This window comes from Desmodus rotundus, chromosome 7 (assembly GCF_022682495.2).
Source record: "Desmodus rotundus isolate HL8 chromosome 7, HLdesRot8A.1, whole genome shotgun sequence".
NCBI classification, from domain to species: Eukaryota; Metazoa; Chordata; class Mammalia; order Chiroptera; family Phyllostomidae; genus Desmodus; species Desmodus rotundus.
The window spans coordinates 63,883,433-63,911,297 of record NC_071393.1 but is presented as its reverse complement, the minus strand read 5'-3'; the positions used below and the strand labels follow the sequence as shown (position 1 = coordinate 63,911,297).

Genomic DNA, 27,865 nt, shown 5'->3' with positions numbered 1-27,865 from the left:
TATCTTCCTATTTTTCTGTAAATGCTCAGGTTTATTTGTGTTTTCTAGTATTTCCCTTTGAAGCTAACTCCCAAAGGGATTGCCTATGCATTCTCATTGCCATTACAAGAGCCATGTACAAGTTAAATTTTTAAATTTCTTCAGAAACCTCTATGGAAAGATTTCCTCTTCCATTTCTCTGTTATTCCAGGCAGCCATCAGGAGCAAAGAGCTCAAATTTCGGCTATCTCAGGATAGTACAACAGTAAAAATAGGATTGAACATCAGTAAAAATGTTCTCAGTATTACAGTTCTATACTCAATCTTTCTCTTAGTGTCTGCTGCATCATTTATTTCTAAATATCTTTCTCTAATCTTGACCCCTCAGCCTGCACTTTATAAAATTATACTTTCTTCTTTGAAATCTACTCACAGAGTGTTGATACTCTGCAAACTTAACTCCCTGTGCTTCCTCCCAGCCTCCCTCACCTGGGCTCTAAACCCTCCAGGAATGATCATTCCCAAACCTTTTGCATCTCAACAGGGAAATGATGTAAAACAGGCCCCTTCCTACTTTTGTTTTTGCTTCTCCATCCTACCCCACATGTGACACATGCAGGCCTGAAAGTTAACACTACCTTGTGCCACTGGGGGGTATTTTTCTCAGAGATCTGTTCCCGGAGTAGCATTTTAGAACTGCATCAGAACTCCACTGATGCTATGGCTCTTGAAGGTGCCTGACTCAGAAGTTTCTACCTAAACCCAGGTCCAACTACTTCACCACTATATTAGCCATTGCAAAAGGTTGGGCTATTTACATATCACTCCTGTAAAAGCTCCAAACTGAACTTTGATTCAATGGGATAGATGAAGCCTATGAAACTCCTAGACAAAAGTTTGAATGCACCGGTGCTGTGGATGCTGATGGTAGCTGTCCAGATCATACACCTTCGATGGAAGAAAGAAACATTTTCACCTCAGACAACTCCAAAACTCTGGTCTACTTTTGTTCCCCTAATACCACACCTCATTCTACCATGTATTTATGGCAGACCGAGTCTACTCAAAAGTAACCTGAAACAAGTCAGCACAATCTTGGGTTAGTCTGGAGGCTCAAGGTAGTGAATCTGACTCCAGAAGAAAATCTTTTTCTATCTCTAACACAGACCCCAAGAGCTATGATTAAACAGGTCTCTAATCACACTGTACTTCCATTTGGATATACAGGGTCCAGCAGAAGTAAGGCTTGCTAGGGTGTGGTTGGTAGGGTATATGAATACCTCACATGAGATGGATAGCAATTTGAACATTTCACCTAAAATGTGATGTGGTGTGCTTGAATGTGATATTGTTATGTTACAGAATTACATGCTTATGATTTTGTAATAAAAAGGGGGCATTATCTGTGCCAGATCCTGTATTTTTATGAGTTCCTATACATTGTTTCTGCATATAGAGACTTCAGTGATAAAAATTGAGGCTTCATCCTACACACACTAATCAACTCAATTATCATTGCAGATAGATCACTTGCCAGGAGGAATTAGGATGGTTCTGCCATGCTTTTTGGCTTCCACACTACAAGCCATTTAGTCTCCATCACATCCAGGGGAAGGATCTCTTCAGCATTGTTTACGACCTCACTCCGATCCAAGCAGTTAGACCTGACTACACAGATTGGCTAACAAAGTTGGAAAAGCCCATGTTCTAAGAGAGAGGTAGAAAGTGGTGGGGTGGATGGGACCTGAGTGCTGGGAAACTACTCATGTCCTCTGCTGACTCAGTTTTCTCACCAGCTGCCTCATCCAACAGATGCATCTTCCTTATGAGGCACCAGAGACCCAGAATGTCCACATCCTGTGGTTCCCTATACCCCTAACACCCCACATTTGAGTTCCTTTCCAATTTGGAGAACAAAAGCTACTGGCTTTGGGCCAGTTCACAGCAGATGTGGGTCTCAACTGCCAACTACCCAGGAAGCATCCGCCAGGGCAGGGCATGAGAATCAGCTTCTTAGACATTCCCATACTGTTATCCATCAATCATATATAACACCTGCTCAAAGACAGAGACTGGGAGACTTTCTCCTGAGCATCTTCATGGATTTAACATTTCCTGTTGGGAATTAAGAAGGCTGAGGGTTAAGGAATTAATGGAAAGTAGGTATTACAACTCTACATGTACTTTAGTAAAATTTAAAAATCTATCCAGAATTTTGACATAAAGCTTTCCTATCTCACTGACCTTTCCCATCTCCCTCTCTGAATCCCATGTGGTGATCATACTCTAGATAGGCATTAAAAGGCATTGGCAGTAGAACCTTTCCTCTCTTTGAATGTAAGACAATCATGATGGGGACTCTGCTCATCAGAAATCATTGCCAGCTTTTGTCAGGCCTTGCAAGAATGTCCTTCTACTGCAACTGTTTATAAGAGATTGTACCCTGGCTGTTCCTAAAGTCTGTTGATTTATTTTTACTTGTTGGTTTTTGGTTTGGGGGCGGTTGTTTTTTTTTTTTTGCCCCAAGAAAATGGTCCTTGTTGTGCAACTGCCTACTTAGTAAAGCTAAGAAAGATAGGAAGGATGGGGCAAAGTGCAATGAGAGAAACAAAGACAATTGTACCAGGGAAAATACTGTTGTGGACTCAGAGTATTTATCACTTGAATTGATGTTAACCTGATCTCTCCAGAAAATATAAAGGTCAGTATTAGACTATGTATTTTCTTAAAGTCTCTGAAAGAAAATATGAGAATTCAATGAGTGCAGAACCCTCGAATCCTGCAGAATCCACACCCCCCTCCCCAAAAGTGCTTAGCTGTGGCTGGAATAATCCAACATCTTGGCAATAGCTCAGGGAAGTTGCCAGCTGCCAACCCTCTACAAACTATAAAGTATGCCACCTATTCTCATTTTCCTGTGCCCTTTCCTCAGATTTTCCTCCCCACCACATCTTCATGTGTTTTAATTCTATTCCCATCAAAACCCACTATCAGGAAATAATCTGAACCCAATTCATACTACAGTTAACCTTGAATCATGGAGGGTTAAGGGAGCCTACACCTACTCAATTGGATATCCACGTATAACTTTTCACTCCCTCAAACCTTTACAGTCACCCCTCAGTACCAGAGGGAGATTGGTTCCAGGACCACCCCCCATACCAAAATCCAAGGATGTTCAAGTCCCTTATATAAAATGGCATAGAATAATGCCATAGAGTCAGCCCTCTGCATCCACAGTTAGTTGAATTTGTGGATGCAAAACCTGGGACACAGAAAGACAACTGTATATTTATTTTTTAAAAACCTACATATACCCAGTCAGGGCACATGCCTGGGTTGCAGGTTTGGTCCCTGGTCGGGGTGCATGCAAGAGGCAACTGATTAATGTTTCTCTCTCATATCCATGTTTCTCTCCCTCTCTTTCTCCTTCCCTTCCCTCTAAAAAAATTAAATTAATTTTTTTATAAAACCCTACATATAAGTGAACCTGCACAGTTCAAACCTGTGTTGTACAAGGGTCAGCTGTAATTTGTGAGCGATGAAAATAAATGGAGGCTTTAGCTTTTCTAAGGTTTGAGTGGGAGGAAGGGAGCATTATATTCTAATAGAGATGATGGCCATAAACTAAAAAGTAAAGCAACCATAGCAGAATTTTCAAAGCTTGAGGAACACTGTCTAAAAGGAAAGATGAAACTTCTTTCTGACTTTGTTTGGAGGCTCGGTGTGATCATACAATGAGAGTCTGGGGGCTCCCAAAGCAGGCACTTATCTTCCCATGTCCAGGAATAGGCCCAGTAAAGCCTACAGCCAAGAACATAAACCATTGCGGCAGAGGGCAGATTTAGGGCTGGTGAGGGTGGGGGAGGATACCTGGGGAAACAGATTTCATTCCAATGTCAAGAATAACCCTGTAGTAGTTGAAAGTCATTCAGCAGTGAGGCAAGCATCCTGCTCAGAAAGTGAGTCAGGTGGATGACTGCACTGGGAAGCTTATCTACACTGGCTTGGAGCTAGGGACCAGTGACCTGAGCTCCCCTCTTTCCTGGAAGTCATAATAAAATTTTATGTTGAAAGAAAATGAAGCCTGCCAACAAAAATCAACTAGTTACTATTTCAGTATATTCCTTCTAGGTTTTCTTTACTCACATTCATATCTTCTTTAACATTGTATAATCAATTCTCTATGTTATTAGATACTTTCCCTAGTCAGTATTTTTAATAAACCACATTAATACCATATCTAGGAATATATTATAGTTTACTCAATCAGTTTTTTTATGACTGAGAATTTAAGCAGCTTCAACATTTTTCCATTATAAAAATGGTTGTGGTGAACATATCTGTACTTATAACTTTTTATTCTTTAAAGTATCATATATATACATGAGAAAACATATATAAGGTTTATATGTTAAAATGTATACAATCAAAATCTGAAATAATCCTCCATTTCCTCAAATAGAAGATTCAAATTGGGTTTTTGGCCAACTTGAATATATAAATGGGATGTAGACAAAATTGTCAAATTCTACTTTAAAATTTTTTACATATCAATTTAGTTACACATACATATTTAAAATCACATACTATATAAAATAGTATGTTAATTTTGAAATATTGTTTTTTTTCATTCTCGTGGTTTACAAACTTTATTTAAATCCTCCACAGGTATCTGAAATCAATGCATTTGTCATCACTAGAGCTGCTTTTTTTAATCTTCAAACATTTTTCCAAAGCACATCAATTTCACTTGTGTCTAAATTATTTGAATCATAGCACATTATGAATCCATATATGAAGCTATCACTAAAAACACTTTTGAACCACAATACATACATATTCACATAACATTAGAACAGTTGTTTTGCTATTTATCTTGCAAGTGATATTCTTGATCTCCACAACAAAAACTTTACTTAAAAAAATGTGTTTAAACAATATAAAAACACTTGTAATTTCATAGGCATACTCCCAAGAATAGAGAGTAAGTTTCTGTTACATTATGACATCATCTTTTTCCCTAATCCTATGAACTAGAATTGCTTGAGATCATTCCAGGATGCGGTATCTTCATTAAACTGTACTGAACTGTACAGAATAACTGTATGAAAGCATTCTAAAATTGCTTTTTGTAATTTGCAAGGAATCAAATACAGAGGGACTCTCTCTTTTCCAAGGATAATGAACCTCACTTTATATTCAGATATATATAGTATTAATATTTTCTTGCAGAAAATTCCTCAAAATGAAAATATTTGTTCAAACTAGCATGAATTTTTTCACCCTCTTGATATTAACCAATTGGCTTCCAATAAAAATATAACAATTTATATTGTTTTAACATCTTGCGAATATGCGGAACTTCAACTTTTTTTTTAAATGAACATTGCTTAAATATCTGTGAAAAAATGGTTTGTTAATGTTTTGTTTACATTTTTTATTACTAGAAAGTTGAAACATTTTTCCAAGTTTGTTAACCAATGAGTGGCTTTCTTTATTTGTTCTTCATCCATTTATTTTTTAATTTTAGTGTTTTACTTATTGATTTGTGTGATTTTAATAATTTGGGGCCTCTGAGTTTTATAGCATTTAACCACAATAATAACATTGCCAAAAGGAGATTTCTGAGGTATTCTAGATGGCAGAGGGTGGTGATGGCAAAATGCCAAGCAAAGAAAAAAAGGAAGCAGAGGGTTTTTGTACTGCTGTATTTCACTGTGACTACGTACCACAGAGTTTGAAATTTATTAGACCTTTGTTCAAAAACACCCAACTGTGATCCACTGTGTATGTCTCAGCAACAGGAGGAGTCCTCTTGAGTGTTACAGGGGAATAAAGTATGAGTTTCATTGCCCTTTTCCACCAGACTCCTTTCTTTAGGGGGTTACTCCATATTGTCTACTACAATGGTTTCAGAATGAACAAGTATCACCAAAGTCATTATTTATAAATAATCCCAACCACATATCTTAACATTTATTAACTATACTCATGACAATGTAAAAGAGAATGTCAGTGGAGAAGTGAAAGGAATGGGACCAATAACAACTGTGAGCCTGTATCCTGGGTCTTCCACTTGTGTATGATGAACCAAGAGGATGAACCCACATCTGTCCAATGTACATAATTCCCCCCTTCAAGAGCTGGGTGCATTAGTAAATGCTAAAACATGTACTACAAATGTACAAAAATGCTTACTGTGGTTGCTGTGAATTGAATCAATCTCACTGTAATATGACATGCTTGCAGAGTCCATATCATTTTTAAATAATGTATTTCTAAAGGCCACACCAAAGAAGATCCACCATGTGAAACTCTAACCCTGAATCCCCAAACCCTAGCAGTTTATGTGCCTTGTTCTAATGAAAAAAAAATGTCAAATGGGGGAACAGAGATGGCAAGAAGGTCATAAGTGGCACTGGACAAATGGCCCAGTGATATGATGATGAATACAGGCTCTTCATAAATAAAACCTGAGCTATCAGAAAATCACAAGTGAACAGACAGATGGTGAGAGAAAAAAAAATGTGTGTTGGGTAGAGTTTGCTGGGAAGAGCTCTAGGAGAGAAATCTTGAGCTGTTCCTTGAAGATAGTGGAATATCTAGCAGGACTGGGAATATTATTTCAGAGTCAAGGCATCTCCCTCTCTGACCTAATGCCACCAAGTCATCTCTTCATCCTAGGGCAAAACACAATTTATGCCTACCCACCTAATGATGTGTTTTTGACAGATATTTCCTGGGAACTAAGCAATATCTCTGTTAACTTCAGGGGACCAATCAGTGGTTAATTCCTTAGACCTGAGAGTTTACGAAGCCTAGGCTCTTCTTCTCTTTTCTCTTAAGCCTGCATGTGTTTTGTCCAAGAGCACAGGAATTAATCGCTTCATTTGGGGATTACAATCACCAGTTAGCACACCAAGTCAATTGCTCTTTTTACATCTCGAAGAGCAAAATACTGCATGGGGAAAGAAAACGATACCTCGGCCTCCTCCCATGTTGTTCAAAATAACTGGGTTTAGGGCTTTTAAAAGATAGAATACATCAACTCAATCAAAATAACATCAAAAGAGCCATTTTGAGGGAATATAAACAACTCACAAAGATGACACTTTGAGTGAAACACTCATTTTTAGCACAGAAACGGCACATATCTTTGGATTACTTATTTTCTAAAGGAGCCGACTCTTTTAAATATTAATTTTTCACCATATAATGATGAATTCATAACTTTTTTTTCTGGCATAGCAGACTGGAGGCATTCAGAGTAACGGAAAAAAAGAAATATGACCACCTTCCTATTTCACACAGAAATCATGCAGGAAAAAAAGTTCCAAGCCAAAAAATGAAAGTTTAAAAACATTTTAAAGTCTCAGGTTTCTTGCTGGTTGCAATGGGAACACATAACTTTACAAAAGATAGATTTTTCTGTCACCCTCTTATCCTAGTGATTGATTAGCCTTATCAAGTACTGATGTCTGTCTTGACATGATGTAGTATGCAGGGTACAACATCACCTACACAAGTAATCCTGCCAAAAATAAATTAATTAACTAAAGGTAATCAAACCTTTAGTTCTAACAGTAGACAAGGGAGCTAGAAGAACAAGTTAAAGGACTATACAAAGAAACAACTAGACAAATGGAAAGGTGAGCCATTGCAGGACAACAGGCCCCATTCCTTCAATCAATGGGATGAAAAGGGAAAGAAATACAGTGGAGGGAAAGCAGTGGATGGAAAAATACCACACACTACAGAAACTTAAAACATTTACCGACCAAATTAAATGCATAGTCTTTGATTAAATTTTTATTTTTTTAAGCCATCTGTAAAAGATATTTTGGGGACAATGAGAAAAATTTGATCATGAATTGGCTATTAAATTATTTTAGGGAATTGTTAACCTTTTTAGGTGGAAAACTGTAGTATTATGGATATGTGGAAAAACATGTTTAATTTTTTTGAATTGGTGAAACTTTTTTTTTCCAGTTGAGTAGGTGAGATTATACCAGAATACAGTTTTAATTTACATTCCTCTTATTATAAACAAATTAGAGCATCTTTCAAAAGGTTAAGAACCATTTGTACTTCTTTTTTACATATTGGTTTCTGGTGTACAGCTTAGTGGTTAGACAATCATGATTTACAGAGACTTCCCCTCAGTATTTCCAGTACCCTAATTTACTCCCCCATGACTATTTTGTAACTACCAATTTGTGCCTCTTAGTCCCTTTACCTCTTTCACCCATCCATCCAACCCCACTTCCCTTCTGGCAACCACCAGTTCTCTACCTGCATCTATGAATCTGTTTCAATTTTTTTTTCATTTATTTTGCTCTTTAGATTCCACATGTAAGTGAAATCAGATGGTATTTGTCTTTTTCTGACTGACTTATTCCACTGAGCATAATGCCCTCTAGGTCCATCCATGCTATCGTAAAAGGTAAGATTTCATTCTTTTTATGGCTGAGTAATATCCCATTATATATATATATATATATATATATATATATATATATATATATATATATATATATATATATATGTACCACAGCTTTTTTATCCACGTGTCTATTGCTGGGCACTTGGGTTGCTTCCATAGCTTGGCTATTGTAAAAAAAAACATTCAAATGAACATAGAGGTGCATATATTCTTTTGAATTAGTGTTTTCAGTTCCTTCAGACAAATCTCCATGAGTGGAAGGTAGTTCCCTTTTTAATCTTTTAAGGAAACTCCATACTGTTTTCCACAGTGGCTATACTAGTCTGCCTTCCCATCAACAGAACACAAGTGTTTCTTTTTCTCCACATCCTCTCCAACAGTTGTCATTTGTGGATTTATTGATGATAGCCATTTTGACAGGTGTGAAGTGATAACTTATTGTAGTTTTAATTTGCATTTCCCCAACAATTAGTGGCATTGAATATCTTTTCATATGTCTATGGGCCATCTATACATCCTCTGCCCATTTTTTAATTGGATTGTTTGGGTTTTTTGGTGTTGAGTAGTATGAGTTCTTTTACAAATTTTGGGTATTAACCCCATATAAGATGTATCATTGGAAAATATGTTCTCCCATTTAGTAGGTTGCCTCTTTGTTGTTGTTGTTTGATGGTTTCCTTTGCTGTGCAAAAACTTTTTAGTTTGATGTAATCTCATTTGTTTCTTTTGTTTCCCTTGCCTAAAAAGATGCATCAGAAAAAATACTGCTACAAAAAATGTCCAAGATTTTACTGCCTATATTGTCTTCTAGGATTTTTATGGTTTTGAGTCTTACATTTAGTCCTTTAATCCATTTTTAATTTATTCTTGTGTGTTGTGTAAGAAGGTGGCCTCGTTTCATTTTTTGCACATATCTGTCAAAGTTTCCCAACACCATTTATTGAGTAGACTGTCTTTTCTTCATTGTATGTTCTTGTCTCCTTTGTCAAACATCAATTGACCATAAAGGCAGGAGTTTATTTCTGGGCTTTCTATGCTATTCCATCGATCTCTATTTTTATGTCACTACCATTGCTTTTTTAATTATTGATATGGACTTGTAGTATAGTTTCTATCAGTTAGCATGTTACCACCAACTTTGTTCTTATTTCTCAATATTACTGAGGCTAGCCAGGGATCTTTGTGGTTCCATATAAATTTCTGGAATATTTATTCTAGTTCTGCAAAATATGCGATTGGTATTTTGACAGAGATTGTATTAAATCTATAGATTGCTCTGGGTAGTATGGACATTTTAATTATGTTAATTCTTTCTATCCATGAACACAGTATATGCTTATTTTTATCCTCTTTGATTTCTTTCTTCGGTGCCTTATAATTTTCTGAGTACGGGTCTTTTACATCCTTGGTTAAATTTATTCTTAGGTATTTTTAATGCAATTATAAATAAGACTGTTTTCTTGGTTTCCATTTCTGATACTTCATTATTGGTATATAAAAATAAAACAAACAAATAAACAAACAAATGGAGAAGAACCAAGATGGCAGCATAGGTAGACACACTGCGCCTCCTCGCACAACCAGAACTGACAGAAAATCGAACGGCAAGGAAGTCCAACACCAAGGAGATAAAAAATAAACATTCATCCAGACCGGTAGGAGGGGTGGTGATGGGCAACCGGGGCGGAGAGGACTCGCGTTGCCGTGGCAGGACCGAGACTCGCGGAGTGTGGGACCAACGGGCCAGGCAGTCTGACCACTAGCAGACCCTGTGGCCCTACATTCGCACACAGATAAACCAAGAGGGCCGGACTCAGAGTGGTGGAGAAAGGGGCAGGCAGAGCAGCAGGTAGCACCCCGCAGCCCCACATTCACGCACAGATAAACCAGGATGAACGGCGGGGAGCAAAGCAGACTGTATAACCCAGGGCTCCAGCACAGTGAAATAAAGCCTCAAACCTCTGAGTGAAAACACCCATGGGGGTTGGGGCAGCAGCAGGAGAAACTCCCAGCCTCACAGGAGAGGTCATTGGAGAGACCCACAGGGGCCTAGAGCGTGCACAAGCCCACCCACTCGGGAACCAGCACCAGAGGGGGCCAATTTGATTGTGGGTAGCTGAGGGAGTGACTGAAATCCGGCAGAGAGTGGAGCAGGCGCCATTACTCGCTCTGGGCCCCTCCCCCACATACAGCTCACAGTGCAGTGACCAGCGTTACCCCGCCCCAGGGAACACCTAAGGCTCCACCCCTTTAAGTAACAGAAGCACCAACACACACACAAAAAAATGGCCCAAATGACAGAACACTTCAAAGCTCCAGAAATAATTCAACTAAGCAGCGAACAGATAGCCAACCTATCAGAGACACAGTTCAAAACACTGGTAATCAAGAAGCTCACAGAATTGGTTGAATTTGGTCGAAAACTAGATGAAAAAATGAAGGCTATGCTAAGAGAAACAAAGGAAAATCTACAGGGAACCAATAGTGAGGCGAAGGACACTGGGACTCAAATCAACGGTGTGGACCAGAAGGAAGAAGGAAACATCCAATCAGAAAAGAATGAAGAAACAAGAATTCAAAAAAATGAGGAGAGGCTTAGGAACCTCCAGCACATCTTGAAATGTTCCAACATCCGAATTATAGGGGTGCCAGAAGGAGAAGAGGAAGAACAAAAAATTGAAAACTTATTTGAACAAATAATCAAGGAGAACTTCCCCAATCTGACAAAGGAAATAGACTTCCAGGAAGTCCAAGAAGCTCAGAGAGTCCCAAAGAAGCTGGACCGAAGGAGGAACACACCAAAGCACATCATCATTACATTAGCCAAGATGAAACAGAAGGAGAGAATCTTAGAAGCAGCAAGAAATAAGGACACAGTTACCTACAAAGGACTTCCCATAAGACTGTCAGCTGATTTCTCCAAAGAGACCTTACAGGCAAGAAGGGGCTGGCAAGAAGTATTCCAAGTCATGAAAGGCAAGGACCTACATCCAAGATTGCTCTATCCAGCAAAGCTTTCATTTAGACTGGAAGGGCAGATGAAGTGCTTCTCAGATAAGGTCAAGTTCAAGGAGTTCATCATCACCAAGCCCTTATTCTATGAAATGTTGAAGGGATTTATCTAAGAAAAACAAGATCAAAAATATGAACAGTAAGAATGACAGCCAACTCACAGTTATTAACAACCACACCTAAAACAAAAACAAAAGCAAACTAAGCAAACAACTACAACAGGAACAGAACCACAGAAATGGAGCTCACATGGAGGATTATCAACACAGGAGAGGGAGAGGGGGAGATGGGAGGAAAGGTACAGAGAATAAGTAGCATAAATGAAAGGTGGAAAATAGACAGGGGGAGGGTAAGAATAGTGTAGGAAATGTAGAAGCCAAAGAACTTATATGTATGACCCATGGACATGAACTATAGGGGGGGAATGTGGGAGGGAGGGGGTGGGCAGGTTGGAGTGGAGTGAGGGGGGGAATGGGACAACTGTAACAGCATAATCGATAAATATATTTTTAAAAATAAAAATAAAATAAAACCAATTTCTGAATTGTTTAATTTTGTATCCTGCTACTTTATTGAATTCATTAGTTCAGATAATGAATGTATTATTTATTAGTTCTAATAGTTTTTTGGTGGAGTCCTTAGGGTTCTCTATATACAGTATGATGTCATCTGCAAATCAGGACAGTTATACTTCTTCCTTTCCAATTTGGGTGCCTTTTATTTCTTCCTCTTGTCTGATAGCTGTGGCTAAGACTTCCAGTACCATGTTGAGTAAGAGTGGTAAAAGCAGACATTCCTGTCTTGTTCTGATCTTAAGGGAAATGCTCTTAATTTTTTCCCGTTCAGTAAAATGTTATCTATGGTTTTGTCATATATGGCCTTCATTTTGTTCAAGTATGTTCTGTCTATACCCACTTTGCTGAGAGTTTTTGTCATAAATGGGTGCTGAATTTTATCAAATGATTTTTCTGCATCTATTGATATGATCCTGTGATTTTGTTTATGTGGTATATCACATTAATTGATTTACAAATATTAAATCAAACTTGCATTCCAGGAATAAATCCTACTTGATCATGGTGGATGATCTTCTTAATGTATCACTGGAGCCAGTTTGCTAATATTTTGTTAAGGATTTTAGCATCTATGTTCATCAAGGATATTGGCCTATAATTTTCTTTCTTTGTAATGTCTTTAACTGGTTTTAGAATTAGAGTAGTGCTAGCCTCGTAAAATGAGCTTGAGAGTCTTTCCTCCTCTTGAACTTTTGGGAATAGTTTGTGGAGAGGTATTAATTCTTCTTTGAATGTATGGTAAAATTCACTTGTGAAGACATCTGGTCCAGGACATTTTTTTGCTGGGAATTTTTTCCTTACTACTTCAATTTCATTGGTTGTAATGGGTTCACTCAGATTTTCTGATTCTTCCTGATTCAGTTTTGGAAGATTGTATGTTTGTAGTAATTTATCCATTTTTGTCCAGTTTGTTCCATTTGTTGGCATATAGTGGTTCATAAAATATTCTTACTATCCCTTGTATGTCTGTGTTGTCAGTTGTTACTTCCTTTTCATTTCTGATTTTATTTGTTTGACTCCTCTCTTTTTTTCCTGATTAGTCTGGTTAGAAGTTTGTCAGTCTTGTTTATCTTTTCAAAGAACCATCTCTTGGTTTCATTGATCTTTTGTATTTTTTTAATCTCTATGTCATTTGTTTCTGCTCTAATCTTTCTTACATCCTTCCTTCTAATCACTTTGGGCTTTGCTTGTTGTTCTTTTTCTAGTTCCTTTAAATGTAAGGTTAAAAGAAGGAACTACTTTAAAGGAACTACTATAAAGGACACATGGACAAAACCAAAGGGGAGGGTGGAGGAAGGGGAGGGAGGTGAGTTTGGAGGGGTGGGGAGAAAATGCAGACAACTGTAATTGAACAACATTAAAAAATAAAATAAAATAAAAATAAATAAATAAATAAATGTAAGGTTAAATTATTTATTTTAGATTTTTCTTGTTTTTTGAGGTAGGCCCATATTGCTATGAATTTCCCTCTTAGGGCTGCTTTTGATGTGTCCCATAGGTTTGGGGTTCTCTGTTTTCATTTTCATTTGTCCCAAGGTAACTTCTGATTTGTTCCTTGATCTCTTTGTTGACCGATTCATTGTTTCATAAGATGTTATTTAACCTCCACATGAGTCTGTGTTTTTTAGTCTTTTTCCTGTCATTGAAAAACAGATGTATGGGTCTTCTTTTCTAATACATTCAGCTACCCTATGTCCTTTGATTGGAACATTTACCCATTTACATTTGAAGTGATTATTGATAGGTATGTTTTTATTGCCATTTTATTGTTTATAATTATGTTCCTCTATTTCCTTTCTTCCTTCTTCTTAAAAAAGACCCTTTACATACTTAATATTTTCAATGCATACTGAACTGTTTAGGATTTTAAGGATGTTTGTAATTTATTTTCTAAATAACTGACCAAAATACAGTGTGGCAAACATTAACAATTCTTAAATTTAGGTGATGAGTCTATAAGTATTGATTCTGTTAATATCTTTTTTGAAAGTCTCAAAATTTTAGAATGGTACTTAAAGTTTTTATTTTTAAGTGGCCAAGAAGTCTGCAGAAACTTTAAACAATGAAAAATAGAAATGCAATATGTTTCTTGACAGTTAGCATACTTTCTTTTTTTTAATATATTTTATTGATTTTACTATTACAGTTGTCCCATTTCTCCCCCTTCAACCACTCCATCCTGCACACCCTCTCCCTCCCACATTCCCCCCACCCCCATAGTTCATGTCCATGGGTCATACTTATAAGTTCTTTGGCTCCTACATTTCCTATACTATTCTTACCCTCCCCCTGTCTATTTTCTACCTACCATTTATGCTACTTATTCTCTGTACCTTTCCCCCCTCTCTCTCCCTCCCACTCCCCTGTTGATAACCCTCCATGTGATCTCCATTTCTGTGGTTCTGTTCCTGTTGTAGTTGTTTGCTTAGTTTGCTTTTGTTTTTGTTTTAGGTGTGGTTGTTAATAACTGTGAGTTGGCTGTCATTTCTACTGTTCATATTTTTGATCTTGTTTTTCTTAGATAAATCCCTTCAACATTTCATAGAATAAGGGCTTGGTGATGATGAACTCCTTGAACTTGACCTTATCTGAGAAGCACTTCATCTGCCCTTCCATTCTAAATGAAAGTTTTGCTGGATAGAGCAATCTTGGATGTAGGTCCTTGCCTTTCATGACTTGGAATACTTCTTGCCAGCCCCTTCTTGCCTGTAAGGTCTCTTTTGAGGAATCAGCTGACAGTCTTATGGGAAGTCCTTTGTAGGTAACTGTGTCCTTATTTCTTGCTGCTTCTAAGATTCTCTCCTTCTGTTTCATCTTGGCTAATGTAATGATGATGTGCCTTGGTGTGTTGCTCCTTGGGTCCAGCTTCTTTGGGACTCTCTGCACTTCCTGAACTTCCTGAAAGTCTATGTCCTTCGCCAGATTGGGGAAGTTCTCCTTGATTATTTGTTCAAATAAGTTTTCAATTTTTTGTTCTTCCTCTTCTCCTTCTGGTACCCCTATAATTCAGATGTTGGAACATTTCAAGATGTCCTGGAGGTTCCTAAGCCTCTCCTCATTTTTTTGAATTCTTGTTTCTTCATTCTTTTCTGGTGGAATGTTTCTTTCTTCCTTCTGGTCCACACCATTGATTTGAGTTCCAGTGTCCTTCGCCTCACTATTGGTTCCCTGTAGATTTTCCTTTGTTTCTCTTAGCATAGCCTTCATTTTTTCATCTAGTTTTCGACCAAATTCAACCAATTCTGTGAGCTTCTTGATTACCAGTGTTTTGAACTGTGTCTCTGATAGGTTGGCTATCTCTTCGTTGCTTAGTTGTTTTGTTTCTGGAGCTTTGATCTGTTCTTTCATTTGGGCCACTTTTTTTTAATCTTGGTGCGCCTATTATGTAAAGGGGCGGAACCTTAGGTGTTCACCTGGGCAGGGTAATGCATGTTGCTGCGGTGTAACACTGTATGTGGGGATGGGTCTGAGAGGGAGCAATGGTGCTTGCTGCACTCTCTGCTAGTTTTCAGTCACTCCCTCCACCACCCACAAATTGGGCCCTTCTGGTGCTGATTCTAGGACCCTGTGGGTCTCTCCAATGAACTCTCCTGTGAAGCTGGGAGTTTCTCCTGCTGCTGCCTCAACCCCAAGAGGTGTTTTCAATCAGTGGTTTGAGGCTTTATTTCCCAGATATTGAACTATGGGTTGTGCAGTCTGTCACCCTGTCCACCAGCTGCAGCTTTGCCCACTCCACTCCACCATCTGCCACCTCGCTGGGTCCGCCAGCCACTGCCTTGCCATGAGTCCTCTCCACCCCTCCTACCGGTCTGGATGAATGTTCTACTTTATCTGATTGGTTGTTGGACTTCCATCAGTTCGATTTTCAACAGTTCTGGTTGTTTTTTGTTTTTAAGTTGTTGTTGTCTTTCTTTTGGCTGTGTGAAGAGGCACAGTGTGTCTACCTATGCCTCCATCTTGTCCAGAAGAGTTAGCATACTTTCTTAAAGACTGCTACTCTACTCAAAGAACTTCCTGAACTTATAGACATTTGAACAAATTACAACCATATGTTCATATGACATATTTCTAAGATAACAATAAACTCTTTTACTGACTATGTAAGTAAAATAAATAAGAAAATTGCCAATGATGATTTTGCACTTTTTGGATTATTCTTATTGAAAACATAGGCATAAGTGAAGTACTAAAATCACCACCTTTTAATATCTGAGATGAAAATAGTTCAAAATCAAGTCCTCCACTTCTGTGGGGGTAGGGATGTCCCATTCTTGTACAGATGTACCAATGAATTCCAATCAGTTCATTGCCAAGCTCATGTCTTCTTCAGTTGGATGGTCATCATGGAGAAGGTAAGAGAAAGTTCTGACAAAAGCCAAAGTGTGTCAAGGTTTTCTTACCTGAGGGGATCATGACCAGATTTATCCATTCTTGGGCCCTTATATGGGTCTTAGTTGAAAAGCCTGGCTTTTTCATTCCTGTCCAGTTGCTGAGTATATTATCTGATGCATTAACCCCACAAGCCATGTTGGTCTATTCCTCCTCTTTATGGTTTTGCCCAAAACTCAAGTTACCATCTCAACTACCTGTCACTTAAACAAGTAATCATTGTGCTTAATGGAAAGACTGAAGTATTCTCACAAAAATATGGTATGGATTCTGAATGTAACATGGTCAGACATCTAGGCCTTCACTGAGTCCTCCTTCTGTCCACAATTATCATGGATCCAGAATCTCACCCCCAGAGTACCACCAAGCAAAAGAAAACTGAGAGAGATGACATACAGATCTATGATCTTTGACTAGAAATTGCAACCAAAATACTTGAGACAATTTTATCATTTTTTAGAACTGAAAGGCTGCTTTGATCAGTCAAAGCATATGATAAAATTGGTCTGCTAATCACTAGCAAACAGGTAGGGAGAGGTGAGGCACCAGAGGAGTCCTGACTTGGTGAGTGCTCAGAAAGTATCTTCTGAATCCATTTTAAGGATGAGGTATCTCATGTTCAGAGAAGATAAGCTAGGAAGTGACAGAGCCATGGCCAGAGCCCACATACACCCAACTCCTAGCCCCCTGGCTCTCTTTCTGGCACCAGGCTGCCTTATGGAATACCTTAATTTGTTCAGTGGAGCATAGCAACATAAGTGGTAAACAAGTCGACTTTTAACAATAGCCTGACTTAAGCTTCATTGGGAAGATAAATTTGTTGTGATTTGTTCCACACCATGAAATACATTCTAAAACCAAACAAAAATGAATTTCATGTTGTCTTCATATTTGGAGGATTCAAATCACTTACTTCTCCACTAACATGAGTATGAAGGATCATTTGTGCCTCTGGAGAGGAAGCCTAGAATGTCACGGCTGGGAGAGACTTCAAAGATCATACATTCACTCCCCTGGGTGTTTGGATGAGAGTCTAGAGAGGTCCAGAGAGGTTTCACAACTTGACAAGGCATCCAATTTCAAAGGAACATGTAAGAAATCAAGTATTCTGATTCCTAGCTCAGTTATATTTTTTAATATATTAGGCAAATACCTAGTCTTCTTTGGTCTTTTATTCTGGCATTTATCATTTGAAATAATTTCTGGGTATCCTCTGAGTCCCACAGCATGATCTCCTTCCCTGAAGTGGCCATAGAATGGCCCGAGTGACCTGGCATTTTCTTTTTCTCTGTGAATTTTCACTGTTGCCTCAGATGCTCTTCTGTGGGAAAGGGGTGAATGTGACAGGCACAGGGTGGGTATATCCTGAAATTCAGTTCTTCCCAGAAGGAAGAAACCCATGTTCTCAGTGCCAGGCAAGCTCATCCTCAATGGGGAACAGAGGAAAAGGAACAGTGGGTAGGGACTGGGTTTACCATGGTGTTGTCCAGTCCTGGCTGGGACCAGGGCTCATGCAGAGACTCAGAGCACTTTGAGAAAATGTATGGGATACCAACCCAAGAAATAAATAAATGTGGCACAGGGCTATCCTCAAGGGATATGGACTTTGAACTATATTCATCTCTACCTCCTGCTGTCAGTGTTGGTATGTACCCTTTAAGGGTTATAGACAAACTGCAGTATATTCAAAGGAGAATACCAGGCTGTTGAAGAGACTTCAAACCATGTACAGGGAGGAACATTTAAAAAACCTGAGGGAAGAAGACCAAAGGAAGGGGTATCTCTGAGGGTGTTTGAGCTTAGTCTTTGGATATCTGTCAGGGAAGAGCTGGCTTATTAATTCATGTCTGCTGTTGCATTCTATCTATTGTAATGTGTTGGTTTCATTGAAATATATGAGAAAAACACAGATATGTATTTTCTTTTTAAATTTTATTTATTTTAGATAGATGGGAAGGGAGGGAGAATGAGAGAGAGAGAGAAACATCAATGTGCAAGAGATGCATTGAATGGTTTCCTCTCACACACTCCCAACTGGGGACCTGGCCTACAACCCAGGTATGTACCTTGACTGGGAATCGAACCAGTGACTCTTCAGTTCACAGGCTGTCACTCAATCCACTGAGCCAAACTAGCCAGGGCTACAGATATGTAGTTCAAAAAGAGAGGTTAGTTGCAATGCAGAATCTGAAACCATATTAATGAACTTTGCCTATTCTGTTAGATTAAAAACTACTGATCTATCTTACATTTTGGGTGGAACTTTCACTCATATGTACTTTTGTAACATAATCCTTTGGTCAACTGGGAAACATTTGTTCACAAGTTAAACAACTTCCACATGTTAAGACATTTCATTATATAATATCAAAATACCATAGTACTTAATATCACCACTGATATCTTTAAATAAGAAAAGTATTTAAATTTGGGGGAGGCATCCAGCTCACGGTGGCAGATACAAGTTTTCCTGAACTCTAATTTTTGCCTAATGCTTAGATTTTTATCATTATTAACAATTATTAGTTATTTTTCTTGATGTGACAAGCTCATTTTATTCATTTTTAAGAAGATGCCTGCCAAGTACCCACATCTGAATAACTATAGTTTGTCTGTCATTCTTTCAAGCAAAAATGGTCTTTCATGGAAAAAGTGGCTCATTCAGCTTTCAACTCAAACAATTGCACAAATGTTTTTCCTTGAGATAACTATCATAATTTGGAATGTAGCAAAAGTGCTTTATGTGTACTTCCTCTTTTGCCACACAGAATGCTAAAAATACATATACTCAAGAGTTAAGATTTAATGAAATTGAGTTTTTAATTTTACTTTGCCAATGTAAGGACTGAATTGTGTCCTCCCAAAGTTGTTATGTGGAAGTTCTCACTCCCAGTATCTACAATGTGACACTATTTGGAGATAGGGCCTTTAAAGAAATTATTAAGTTAAAAATGAGGTTCTTAGTGTTTGGGCCAACCCAATCTGACTGGTGTCCTTACAAAAAGTGAAAATCTGGACTCACAATTACAATAGCCAAGTACTGGAAGCAACCTAAGTGCCCATCAGCAAGTGAGTGGATCAAAAAACTATGGTACATTTACACAATGGAATTCTATGCAGCAGAGAGAAAGAAGGAGCTTATACCCTTTGCAACAGCATGGATGGAACTGGAGAGCATATGCTAAGTGAAATAAGCCAGGCGGTGAGGGACAAATACCATATGATCTCACCTTTAACTGGAACCTAATCAACAAAAGAAAAAAGCAAACAAAATATAACCAGAGACATTGAAGCTAAGAACAATCTAACAATAGCCAGAGGGGAGGGAGAAAGGGATAATGGGAAGAAGGGTTTCAGGAACTACTATAAAGGACACATAGACAAAACCAAGGGGGAGGGTGGAGGTGGAGGAAGGAGGTGGGTTTGGCTGGGGTGGAGTAGAGGGGTGGGGAGGAAATGCAGACAACTGTAATTGAAGAACACTAACATAATAATTTTAAAAAATGGGACATGCATGCACAGAGGAAAGACCATGTGAGAAGGTGCCCCGTGGCAAGCCTAGCAGAGAGGCCTCAGGAGAAATCAACTCTGTAGGCATCTTGATTTGGATTTTGAGCCTCAAAACTGTGAGGAAATAAATTTCTTCTATTTAAACCAAGTCTGTAGTATTTTCTTATGTCGGCCGTAGCAAACTAATACAATCAATGATATTTTATTTTACTGTCTTATTTTTTCTTTTTGTTTAATATATTTTATCAATTATGCAATTACAGTTGTCCCATTTTCCCCCCTTCACTCCACTCCATCCTGCACATTCCCCCTCCCTCCCACATTCCCCTCCTGTAGTTCATGTCCATGGTTCATACATATAAGTTCTTTGGCTCCTACATTTCCTATACTATTCTTACCCTCCCCCTGTCTATTTTCTACCTACCATTTATGCTACTTATTCTCTGTACCTTTCCCCCCTCTCTCTCCCTCCCACTCCCCTGTTGATAACCCTCCATGTGATCTCCATTTCTGTGGTTCTGTTCCTGTTGTAGTTGTTTGCTTAGTTTGCTTTTGTTTTTGTTTTAGGTGTGGTTGTTAATAACTGTGAGTTGGCTGTCATTCTTACTGTTCATATTTTTGATCTTGTTTTTCTTAGATAAATCCCTTCAACATTTCATAGAATAAGGGCTTGGTGATGATGAACTCCTTGAACTTGACCTTATCTGAGAAGCACTTCATCTGCCCTTCCAGTCTAAATGAAAGCTTTGCTGGATAGAGCAATCTTGGATGTAGGTCCTTGCCTTTCATGACTTGGAATACTTCTTGCCAGCCCCTTCTTGCCTGTAAGGTCTCTTTGGAGAAATCAGCTGACAGTCTTATGGGAAGTCCTTTGTAGGTAACTGTGTCCTTATTTCTTGCTGCTTCTAAGATTCTCTCCTTCTGTTTCATCTTGGCTAATGTAATGATGATGTGCTTTGGTGTGTTCCTCCTTCGGTCCAGCTTCTTTGGGACTCTCTGAGCTTCTTGGACTTCCTGGAAGTCTATTTCCTTTGTCAGATTGGGGAAGTTCTCCTTGATTATTTGTTCAAATAAGTTTTCAATTTTTTGTTCTTCCTCTTCTCCTTCTGGCACCCCTATAATTCGGATGTTGGAACATTTCAAGATGTGCTGGAGGTTCCTAAGCCTCTCCTCATTTTTTTGAATTCTTGTTTCTTCATTCTTTTCTGATTGGATGTTTCCTTCTTCCTTCTGGTCCACACCGTTGATTTGAGTCCCAGTGTCCTTCGCCTCACTATTGGTTCCCTGTAGATTTTCCTTTGTTTCTCTTAGCATAGCCTTCAAGATGCCTACAGAGTTGATTTCTCCTGAGGCCTCTCTGCTAGGCTTGCCACGGGGCACCTTCTCACATGGTCTTTCCTCTGTGCATGCATGTCCCATTTTTTAAAATTATTATTTTATTGTTGTTCAATTACAGTTGTCTGCATTTTTTTCATCTAATTTGTGACCAAATTCAACCAATTCTGTGAGCATCCTGATTACCAGTGTTTTGAACTGTGTCTCTGATAGGTTGGCTATCTCTTCGTTGCTTAGTTGTTTTGTTTCTGGAGCTTTGATCTGTTCTTTCATTTCAGCCATTTTTTTTTATCTTAGTGTGCCTATTATGTAAAGGGGCGGAACCTTAGGCGTTCACCTGGGCAGGGTAATGCATGTTGCTGCGGTGTAACACTGTATGTGGGGAGGGTTCCGAGAGGGAGCAATGGTGCTTGCTGCACTCTCTGCCAGTTTTCAGTCACTCCCTCCACTACCCACAATCAAATTGAGCCCTTCTGGTGCTGATTCCTGGGTGGGTGGGTTTGTGTACATTCTAGGACCCTGTGGGTCTCTCCAATGAACTCTTCTGTGAAGCTGGGAGTTTCTCCTGCTGACTCCTCAACCCCCACAGGTGTTTTAAATCAGTGGTTTGAAGCTTTATTTCCCTGAGCTGGAACTCTGGGTTGCATGGTCTGTTGCTGTGTCAGCCAGTTGCTGCCTCGCAGGCCAGCTGCAGCCTTACCTGCCCCACTCCACAATCCACCGTCTCACTGTGACCACCAGCCACCGTCTTGCCTGCCGTGGTCCTCTAGCCACCGCCTTGCCAAGAGTCCTCTCCACCTGGCTGCCCGTCTCCGCCCGTCCTACCAGTCTGGATGAAAGTGTCTTCTTTATCTCCTTGGTTGTCGGACTTCCATACAGTTTGATTTTCTGACAGTTCTTGTTGTTTTTTGTTTTAAAATTGTTGTTGTCCTTCGTTTGGTTGTGGGAGGAGCAAAGTGTGTCTACTTACACCTCCATCTTGGCCGGAAGTCTTATTTCTCCTATTATGATCTATAACAGGGATCATCTGATCTCAAAATGTCAGTTGCTTAGAACACTAAGCATGTATTGCTCAGGATAGCTGGACTTGGCTTCAAGATGTGGTTTAGAGTCAGGTGTTCTCTACATGTCTTCATTCTCAGAACTAGCTGAAGCAGTAGCAATTCTCTGGAATACACTCTCTCATCTCAGAATGTGGAGGTTCAAGAGTGCTGTTGGAAGTCCATGATGTGATGTCTCTTGGAGTCTCATCTTGGAACTGGCACGCTGTTACTTCTACCCATATTCTATGGACCAAAGCATGGCCAGCCCCAAAGTCAGTGGAGTTGGCCTAGGAGGCCCTGCAGAGTCATGTGGTAAGGTACATGGACGTACACTTCTGTAACAGAGAGTGAAGAGGTGGGAACCACAGCCACTGCATTCTTATCAGGACTCATCACCCAAAACTCTCTGCCACAGACACAGGAGTGTAAAATTCACTGCCCCAGACCCACGAGGTTGCATGGTTTAACTTTTGGTGTAACTCAAGATTCTAATTGCCTTTTCGTTCCCAGCTTTTTTTCCCCCCTATAACTAGTTCTATTCAAACCAGTTTCTGGTGCCTGCTTGGGAAAGTCTGCACAACAGCACTAGGAGAAGGTCCATGAGTCTCATGGGGGTTAATAAGACACTTAATCTACTACTCAACACAGTGACCACCCAAATCTTGTCAGTTCAAAGACTAGCACCTAAAAACAGCTATACTCAAGAGTCCAAATTACAATTCTTTATTCTCATCTGGTACTCCCCATAAGATTCACATTCTCCTGCTTTTGCCCTAAGTCATCCCCTATTAAACTGTTACTGAGGCCATAACATTTCTTCATTTCTTCTTTTCCTATTTGTTTTTGGGTTTTTTTAATCAGCAGAAGAGTGTTAGGATCTGTATGTGAAGATAGGAGTTGCTTGGAGTTTATGGGGCAGGAATGCATTATATGTAGGGCAGGAAAGAGTTGTCACAAAGATTATAAGTAAAATTGTAACACTTAAATTAAGCGATGGATTTGCATAAGATCCTCCAGGGAAAGTCTGAAGACTTTTTTCAATCCTTCTCCCTTTTGATAACAACAAAATTCACACTCTATTTTAAAGGTTCACACTTAATAAGATCACTTTTGATAAGCCTAGTGTATCATTTTGTTTTCATAGTGAGAGACACAGAGATCAAAGGTAAACCAAGGCCATTGTCTTGACCCAGAGAACAGTTTCAAACAGAGAGAAACTGTGTCAAAAATCAGAGGTCAAACAAGAATATAAATAAAAAAGTATCTATTGAATTTGGACAGAGCCACTGCATTTGCACAGTTGTGCCTTGCACAAGGGCGCTCAGCCAAGGGACAAGTGAGGCTAAAAGCCCTGGTTGTAGAGCTGCATCAGCTGGAGAAAGGGAAACCTTTTATACAGCACACAAAGGTACCATCTGTTTCCCAAGCTGCTGCCTCTCCGTTCACCCAGCAGGATTGCCTTTTCTAAATCACAAAAAGCACCATATGGGCTGCTGGCCCTGAATTTAGCAACAGGGAGTCAATGGAGAGGATTAATTTTTTAATTTATGTGAAAGGCCTTTGTAAACTGTTTTCATACTATTCAGGTGTAAAGCAGGGGCAGGCAGAGGTGATTCAAAAGATTAGCAGGTTACAGGAGAAATCACATTGATCACAAACATTTTCTGCCCAAACCCACAGCATGTAGAATCCACTTGAGACATTCAGATACTCTTCTGTGGGAAACCATTTGAGAGAAGACTAGCCAGTAGGCACAGATGGAGTAGACATTGTAGTTTCTGAAAGTCCATTCTCATTGCAAACTCCAGGGCAGATTTAGCCAGTGAGGCAGAAGAGCCTCAGACAGAAGCATCACCTTCTTGAGCCTGCCCTGACCTAACTGCCAAACCCTTTGATCTTGCTGGAGCTTGATTTGGAGAAAACATCTGGCCCCAGGGATTCTCAGAGTTCACATAGGGTAAAACCCAGGGAGGTTTTTGTAAAGCCCTGTAACATTGTGATTGGTGGGATACACACAGTGCTACAAAACCCACAGAGACCTTACAAAAACTGCAGTGGCAAAGGTAGCACTTCCCTGGGAAATCCTCAGCCTGCCTATCCTACCCCAGGGTGATGAACACAATAAGTAGCTGTCCCTTCTTACTCAGGGACTCAAAAGGGACAGCAGGAAGTTGACCAGGCCAAGAGAAGTGATGCCCAGCTGCTGGCCTCTCACTCACTGCTGTTCTCTCACTCACTGCTGTTCTCATTGAGGTGAAACTGGCTTTTCAATATAGTATTACAGCCACCTTTGGGAAATACAAAAAGGTGTTTCTTTAACAACTTTCCTTGTCTTGGTTTTGTGTTGATTCTGTTGCAAAAGAAAATTACATAAGTCATCTCGTATGGAATTTCTGAATGCGAATCCCTAGAGAGATTTGGCTGAGCACTTTGCTTTGCAGTTTGGGAAGGTGAATTTCAACGGAGATTGATTTGTTTCTAGGCAATCACCAGCGATAGCTGCTCACTCTAACGCTGACTGTACTGTAAGTCATGAGTACACCACTCTGTCACCTCTCGTGATGCCACCTGTTATCTGCCCTTCAAGCAACACTGGTGACTGTGGAGGCCTTGACTCTGCAGTAGTCATGGATCCAAGACTCATCTGCCTGGCAATGTCAGTTTTCCAAGACTGAGAGTTAGATGTGGGTCTAGGAACTGAAAACAATCCAAAACCATAGACAGCAACAATTCAGAGAACTTCAGGCACTGTCCTGGAAATGTCCACTATGGGAACGTGTGCTCCTACCTACTTCTCAGACAAAAACCTCCCCAGAGCACACCTACCCACTTTGTCAATTGACTAAATCATCGTGAACCGGTTGGGTAAGTGACAAGTGCCCTTTTTCTAAGAGCCAAACCCTCAAAGTCCTTCATTCCTAAAATTAATGGGAAGAAGAATGGTGGGGCACTGCCCAGGTTTTTGGAACACCCTCAAGAACTGTGAGTTTTCCAAACTCAACTTTGGAAAAGGAATCCGTGTAACTGTGGAACCAAGTAAGTAACACATTTATCTGTTCTTTGAGGTTAAGGCAGCCTCCCTCTAAGAAGGCATAAATATTAGAAAATGTGAAATGGGTAGTGATAGCACCAATATAGGGCCAAGGAGAACTTTGGGGAAGATGGTTAGTGCCCTGCAGAAGAAATGAGAGGGGGTTTTCTGTAATAAAAAAATAAAAATAAAAATAAATTTTTTAAAAAAAGACTTTGGGGCTGTGAAAGACCCCACACAGCTCAGGGGAAAGTGAAAATTCTGCTCAATCCATGGGATTTGGCTCAGGCTGTAGAGACCACAGAGTTGTTGTTTCAAGTCCCCAAATTGAGTTAGAACTGGTTAGAAACAAGGATGATCTGAGTCTGGGGGATTCCATCAGTGTGGCTCTAGATATAAATAATTCTGACCTTCCTTAGGCCAAACACATGCTCTTGGGAGAGCTCAGACCTGAGTCAGCCTCCTGGGCACAGAGAAAAAGGCTGGGGTAAGTGGTCACTGGTGTTGCCACTTTTCAGAAAAAAGGGGACCAGTGCCAGACATCCATTTCCAATTGTTAGGGCTGCAAATGGAATCTAGGTTACGAGTGAGGAAGCTGGAATATTCTGGCTCTCTGTGAGACCAGATTCCAAGCAGAACAAAGTGACTGTATAATGTTTCCAACTAAGAAATACTTTGGACTAATGACTCACCTCTTTGGTCTCTGCTCCCTGCCTCCTGATGTGTGTGCCCCCACCCTAGCACTCCACACTTTCCAGGAAGTTCCTGGAAGTAATGACTGAATATAATGGGACCCAGCCCAAGTACCAGGACCACTGCAAGGACCGGATCCAGCGCAGCTGGAGATCGCCAGAAGGACCACAACCAACAAAGAACTGGAAGACATGCTGGAGAGTGGGAAGTTAGCCATTCTTCACCAATGATATCAAAATGGACTCACAGATGATGAAGCAGGCCCTGAATGAGATTGAGACGAGGCACAACGAGATCATCAAACTGGAAACCAGCATCCAAAAGCTGCACAACATGTTTGTGGACATGGCGGTGCTCGTGGAAAGCCAGGGCGAGATGATTGACCGAATTGAGTACAATGTGGAACATTTCGTGGACTATGTGGAGCGACCTGTGTCAGACACGAAGAAAGCTGTGAGATATCAGAGCAAGGCCCGGAGGAAGAAAATCATGATCATCATTTGGTGTGTGGTGCTGGGGGTGGTCTTGGCGTCATCCATTGAGGGGACGCTGGGCTTGTAGGCACCCCACCCCTGTCTCCCCTAGACACTTCACCCACCACATCAGGAGCAATACCCCCACTGCCCCTTTCACTCCATCCCCTGCTCCAGACCCACCCCCAAGACAGACCCAGGTAGCCCTCCCTTTTACCCCCCCCTTCAGACCCTGGAGTCCCGGGACCTCACTACGCCATGGACCAGCCCCTCCCCTACACATAAACAGCAGCAGGCGTGATACACATGCACACCAACATGCATGCCGCTGGCACACGCTTGAGACGAGTGGACACCCTAGCGTGTGTGTGTACGTTCGTAGACGTGTGTAGAAGCTCCTCGTCATCCTTCCTGTCCCCATTTCGAGTCTATGTGTTGTCTGAGCTTCCCCTCCTCACTCGGTTGTTGTGTAGACTGTGGCTGGGTGTAGCACAACAGCGCACCAAGCCCCGCTCTGTCTTCTGTGAATAAGTGTTTGTGTGTCCACATCCCATCTGTGGGCACATAATTTGTGTACATGGAGTTTTGTGTTTGAATCTAATGCGATAGCACTTGTTCCAAAAAAAAGAGAAATACTTTGGAGTTTATAGGACTCAGCCAGGAGTAGTTCCCTGAGGGCTCATGATGTTCATCTTCCTCACTAAGAGGATATGGTATCACTCACTAGTTCACTGTTATAAAGCAATCAGTGCTAAACTTGTCAAAGGATTATACTCAACACAGAAGGCATCTTTTTGTGTCATTTAAGTGACATTTGAATTTAACTATTCTTGCCAAAAAAAAAAAAAAAAAAAAAAGACAGCAGCCTCCATTTGGCAGCAGCTCACAGTTAGATAGTAAATATTAATATTAATCTAGAAAACATAATAAACAAATACAAAATCCCATTTCAAAGACCCTGGGGAAGTCTAGCAATGGAGGCAGTGGTCCCAACTCTTCTAAGCTGGCTACTGGAAAAGTAACAGCATGTCCTGGGCTGATACCTTGGTGTTCAATTTAGGTTTTCCAAGGGAAGGGAAGGTTCTAGAGAGGTGGGGTGGAAGAGTATAATGGGGTGGGCTCCTCTCAGAGAATACCCTGGGACAGATGGGTGAATGATGTAAAGTAGGCACAGAACTGAGGGTGAGGGAAGGAAAAAGGGTTGCAGGCAAGACATTCCCGGACGTCACACTCTATGAGGAGAAATGGGGCAAGGGCTTTGTATCCAAAAAAGGATAGAAATCCAAAAACAGATAGAAATCCAAAGCGGTGCTAGCAGAATAAGAACAGGGAAATTCAGGTTTTAAATAAAATCATATAAGATTTTTTAAATTCTATTA

General features: G+C 40.0%; 1 protein-coding gene and 1 pseudogene across 5 annotated transcripts in view; both read left to right on the top strand.

The window, feature by feature from the left end:
• LOC112301565 (T cell receptor alpha chain constant) overlaps positions 1-27,865 on the top strand; it is a 537,134-nt gene that overhangs the window by 411,609 nt on the left and 97,660 nt on the right. The window lies entirely within an intron of this gene.
• Positions 25,182-27,254, top strand: LOC123479394 (syntaxin-1B pseudogene; annotated as a pseudogene).